Here is a 6,039-nt window from a genome sequence, read left to right as displayed (position 1 = left end):
CCCATGCTGCCTTTGCTCTGTCCCCCCACCCACCGAATCACAGAACCACAGATTGGTTGAGGTTGGAAGGGACCTCTGGAGATCACCTAGTCCAAGCCCCTGGCTCCAGCAGGGTCACCTAGAGCATGCTGGCCAGGATGGTGTCCAGATGGCTTTTGAAGATCTCCAAGGAGGGAGAGTGCACAAACTCTCTGGGCAATCTAAGGGTAGCCTGTGATGGTCTCTTTCCTCCAATTTTCCAGCATCACTTCAAATTCTGAATTTGCCCTCCAAGTTGCTTTCAGAGCCTACCAGAGTAATGTCAGGTCATCTGCAAAGAGACCACTCCATCCCCTCAGTCCTTAATGGGACTGCTTAGCAGGACTGTACCCGGGACAAGGCTCTGCAGAGCCCCAGTAGACGGAGGTTTCCATTTGGCCAGCAAGTGCCTCCTCCTGGACACCCTGGGCTCAAAAAGGCGGCTTTGGGGAGACATTTGCTTCACTTGAGCGTCACAGACGACCTGGGAAGGCCACCAACGCATATGACTTGAATCTACCTTCCAAGAGGTGATTCTGCATGAAAATCAACACCCAAGAAATATTAGCATGTTTTTCATGTGTAGATATATACTTTGCTATTTCACCTAAAAGAAAGAGAATAATCAGGGGAAAAGATGGAAAACGTAGCCCCAGTTCCTCGGAATGTCGACTAGAGGTTGCAAATATGCTCTGTCACTGTTCCATGTTATTCCACATGAAGACCCACTCATCCCAAAGCTGAAAGAGCAACCGTGGGGTTCACTGGGGTCCATTCCTTGGAAAGAATTAGTCACAAAGGACTTCACGAGCAGAGAAGTGGCTGGCTTGGGAGGCAGAAGCCTAGAGAAGCAAACATGCTTGTGCTGGAAACACAGTGACACGCTCGGAAGGCACATGAGGATCAGCGATTCCTTTGATTGGAAAAGTCCAGTTTCCTCATCTCTGGACTCTGCAACAGGGACAGAGACCCGTGAGAGGATGCCAGGGAACTCCTGGCATCACTCACAAAGGCAGGAAACCTGGAGGCCTGCACCGACTTTAGGAACTCGGGGGCTATTGTCCGGGTTGTTTCATGGCCAAAGCGGGTGGTGGCCATAGGAGTCATGTTGGTGAGGCCGCGGCGGTGAAGTCACAGAGATGCAGGCAGCCCATGTCCCTTGGTCTCACAACACAAGCACAGGCAGTGACAGCAACCCCTCTCTGGCAGCCTGCAGCCAGAAGCACAGCAGAGAGACTATAGACCTGCGCAGAAGCAGGACTAAGAAAATTAGGGGCAAGGGGATGCAGGTGGTCAACAACACGGAGCAGCTCCCCAGTGGGACAAGTTGAACACACCTGAGCCCTCTAGCTTGGGAAAGAGAGGCCCGAAGCCACCACAGAGACACCAGTGTCTGAGGTCATGAGAAGGTGAAGGGACAAGGTGAGGAGGGACCACCAGTTCCCATGACACCAGAGCGCAGGGGCATCCCGTGGAGCAACCAGGCAGGAATTTTACACTGGAATACAAGGAACTCTCGTCACACAGCACCCAGGGAAATTGCTGAACTCCCTGCCCTAGGATCCCAGACATGGACAAGGAGGAATGGCTTCATAAAGCGATGAGATCGCCCTGCGCTATTAACACAAAAGGGCACTAAACCACAGCATTGGGATTGGGGTGGGAAGTACCAGAGGAGATGGGGTCCTCGGAAAGAAAAGAGCCACCCAAACCCAGACCCAAGACATCAGCGCCCCACAGGCACCATCAAGGTCACGCTGCAGCTACGGCCAGACATCACAGCAAATCCTGTCAGCAAGGGTTTCTTTTTTCTTTTTTTTTTTTGGTTTTTAACATCTCCCATTTCTGCCTCTGTTTCCAGGCTCTCTGCAGCTGCCTTAGACCCCTTTTAGCCACCACGAACTCTGGCGATCACCTTTGCAGGGTCTAGGGCAGCAGCAATGTGGCACATCCCTTTTATCGCAGTTGGGTTAGAATAGCCAGCTCTAATTAATGTCCATCACATAGCAGTCACCAAAGCACTCAATAAATGGGAATAATATGATGTTGTTATAAGACAACCCTGGAAGCTCAGAAAGAATGGTCATGCTGTTTAAACTGGGCAGATTAGGATAACCCCTATCTCTATTTTCTGAAAAGAAGCATTCTTGAATCAAGGGCATCCTAGAACTGCTAAAGCCCTAAGAGAAACATTAAATCAAAACGTTTTACTTCTAGGTACGTATTGCCAATTTGGCAAAAGAATTGGAGGTCCATGTATCCCTAACTGAACTGTCCTCATTATACTACAAAAAATCACGCCCATAGGTCCAAAAGACCCATGCGCAGGTGAAGACCCCTCCCCTGAGCATGCGTAGTACTAAAATGGTGTGTAAGCAAAATTGTAATTGTATGTAAATCATTAACGAATCAGTGTAAAAGGGAAAGTTGCAAACTTTGCAATTTGTTTGTATAGATGCTCCTTGAGAAGCCGGTGTGGGGGTGTGCTTGATTTGTGGGAAACCACCGAGCACCCAGGCTTGCACAACTCTGAAATAAAGCAGCAAATGTCTCTCCTGAGTGTGTAATTATTGGCTTACTGCACACCGGGCAACAAATCCGCTTTTTGGACAACAGTGTCAGTGGGTAGAACAGTTCCGAGACACTTGGCCTTTATGCCATATTACTCGGAAATAACACCAAAAGGGCCTTCTTACAGTCCTGGCTGCCAAACGGCCCCGGGGCCGTAGGGGACCATCAGTCAGGGCTCTGGCTGCAGCCCCCAGTGCTGCCCAGCATCTCCCCTGCAGGCCCCGGGGCATCCAGCGATGGGGGAGGGAAGGAGGGAGAGGCAGGGAGAGAGGAAGAGAAGGGCAGAGGGAGGGAGGGAGGAAAAGAGGGAGGAAGGAAGAGAAGGAGGGAGGGAGGGAGAGGGAGGAGCAGAGGAGGCCAGGGCAGCCCTGGGAGCCCAAGGGCCGCTGTTGCTAGGCAGCACGGGGGGGAGGGGGGGGCACGAGGAGGCCACATGACCTGCAGCTGGTGCTGTTGCCAGGCAACACTGGGTGGGGCAGCAACAGACACTGGGGGAGGTGTTGGGAGGTGATTGGAGCTGGGCTGGGGCAGCCATGGTGGGGCTGCGTGTGGGGCTGGGAGCTTCAGGGAGCCAGGCCCTCCATGGCCCTGGCCCTGCTGCCCCCGGTGGTGTGGGGGCTCGGAGGAGCTGGGCCCACACCCAGGCCCTGCACACAGCGGCTGCCGGCAGGAAGGGACGACCAAAGGCCCTGCATGGGTGCTGGAGGCCGGACCCGGCTCCTCACAGCGCCTCTGGTGCTGACGCAGCTCTTCGGGGCAGAGCTGGGGCCCTTCACGTGCCTAGAAAGTAGGAGGCATGGGGAAGCATGACACTGAGACCCTCCAGCTGGCTCTGAGCAAGAGTTGCCTCAGGAATGGACAAAAATATGCCTGCTGTGTTTTTCATGTGTGTTTCGAAGTGGCAGATAGGGCTTACTTGTCTCAAACTTTGTGCCAGTGCACTAAGAGAAGACTTGCAGTTTGCCTAATCCCAGTGTGAGGCCAGAGCCAGAGCCTCTGCGTCATCTCAGCCAGTGTTCTCTCTAAAAGACGTTCAGCTGTTTGCAAGAGCATTTACCTGTGTGATTTCCAGAGCAGTTCCCCAATATTGCAGGTGTTTAACAGTGACCTCTATATTTATAGGTAGCTGGTTCAGTTTCAAAATGTTTATGCTGAGAAAGGAGCTCAATAAGATGAAGCTGTCATTAATAAGGAGATGAAGAGGACTCCATAGATCACATACAGAAATGCAGCTGTGCAAAAGGGACAGCCATATATAATGTAATGCTCAGTGGTGCAAATGTAGCCTCCTTTTAATGAGCAGTGCTTCTTTGTGAATAGTTGTATTTGTATTGCCTGTTTATTTGCAGAGTTTTTGACTTGATTGTATCTTGAGTAGCGCAAGTTGAGTATTCAGGAGGGTCCTGAAGCCAGCTGCCCTAGCCGCTCTCCCTCTCATCTACTCACTGCAGAGCACTGTCTCTGGCAGTGCTTACAGAAGGTCTCTTGTCTCGTGGCTCAGCTGGTAGTTCTGCCTTGCCATCACCCCATGAACCTGCACTCGATAAATACACGTGTACTCGGGGTTGCCCCAGTTGCTCTGCACCTGGAATTTGATATACTGGAAGGCTCTGGGAAGCTGCTTCTGCAAAGGAAATGGGGGGAGCCGTCATTCCTCAGGTGTAAGGAGCAACAGCACAGCAACGTAGCTTCCTTTGCCAGCGCTAGCCCTGCTGGGGAACAAACTGGAGCCCTGACAAAGGAGGCAGCCAGGGTTGCTATGCCAGAGCCACAAGGCACAGGATGCTTTGGCTCATCCTCCACACTCTGTGGTCCAAGCCCTTGCAGGCAAAGCTCAGTTTGCCCCTCGCGTCGTGCCCACACGCACTCACAGTACCTTCAGGCGGAAGGTCTGAACAGCCTCTTGGTCCACGTCAAATACAAAGAGCCCCAGGAGAGTTTCTGCTGCTGCTTCCTCATCCACGCCCTCAAAGGCAACCGACAAGGGCAGCAGGTCAGGCTCAAGCAGAGCCGGAGGAAAAGTGCCCGCTGCGTCAGACTCGGGGAAGCCTGCCTCATGTCCCACCCCTCTAGCACTAGTCTGGAAGAGGTCAGTGTGGATGTGGCTCAGGCTCTTTTGAGCATGCGCTCCAAGACCCTGGGCCAGAAAGCACAAAGCAAGCCGCAGAGGCATAACACCACCGTGGGCCCCCACATACGCCATGCAGGGACGCTCTGCTCTACAGCAACCAGCCCACGCTTCTCTGAGAGAAGGCGCCAGGAGAAACAAGGCTCCCTCACAGCTTTCTGCCCTGGCCAGCTTCCCTGCCCACCCTCCACGCTGGGGCAAGGCTGAGGCTTACGGAGACAGCAAAGTCTTTGGGGGCGCTGCTGACTTCCCCGGAAGGAGAGACCGCCTTGGAGATGTGCTCCACGGTGACAGCCATGGGCCAGATCTGCTCAGGCAGCCGAATGACCACTTGGCCCTCCGCTCCTTGGAAAGCCCAGCACTGTCCAGGGGAAGTGTGCGGCTGAAACCAGAAAGCAGCCACCCTCAGTGGCAAGGCACTCCAGGAGCCCAGCGGACTGGCTGCTTTGCCAGCAGCACAGCCCTGGCTCGGTCTGTTGGCTGGCTTTCTGCATGGAAGGGCACCCAAGTGGATGAAAGGGACAGCAGGGGACTTGCCACCTTGCTTTCAGAAGACGGAAATCTTCCTTACAAAACATCTAGGCTCACCTGCCTTTCCCAAATCCCGCTCTGATTTTGCACAGCATTCAGAGACAGGGCGGGGCTGCCTAGGGGAGGTCACCCCGTGAGCCTTCAAAGGGTGTGCGGGAGGGACGAGCCCCCTTCCTCCAACTCGGCAGATCCCGCCAGGCTTGGGGGCCTGGAGGAGGTTCTGTCCTTGCCTGAGTGGCTTGTCAGGCTCCCCCCAACTTCCACTCTCTCTGGAAAGGGGCCATGGGAGTTGAGGTGGGAAAATGCAGCTGCCAAGGACAAAGGTGCCCAGCACACTGCGGCCAGGGGTTGTGGGCAGGTGGCTGCTGTTGGGTTCAGCTCCATTCCCCTCCAGACGGGAGGGCAGCACTGTGGGGAAGCGCAGGGGATCGTCAGGAAGAGGCTGAGCCCTGTGGGGCTGCGCGAGACTGCTGCTGTGAAGGGAGGTGTTTGGGGCTTGGAGGCTCAACTTGAAAGCAAGCAACTGCCTCAGAAGTCATGCTGCCTGTGCTATTACCTGCAGAATAGTATCCGGAGGATTGGCCACGGCAAAGAAGGCGAGACAAAGCCAGCAAGCCTCACTGCCTCGCCCACCATAAGTCCGGGATGTTCTCTCTGCATCGATGGTGGCCCCTGAAAGGCACATGCAAAGCAGCTGCCTCAGACAGGCCAGAGGCTAGGAGCAGCAGGGAGCTAGCAGGTATTTCTCAGGCTGCAAGCCCAGCTGGGCAGACTTGGTGGGAGGGCCATAC

Source organism: Dromaius novaehollandiae, chromosome 28 (assembly GCF_036370855.1).
Source record: "Dromaius novaehollandiae isolate bDroNov1 chromosome 28, bDroNov1.hap1, whole genome shotgun sequence".
NCBI classification, from domain to species: Eukaryota; Metazoa; Chordata; class Aves; order Casuariiformes; family Dromaiidae; genus Dromaius; species Dromaius novaehollandiae.
This window is presented reverse-complemented; position numbering follows the sequence as displayed.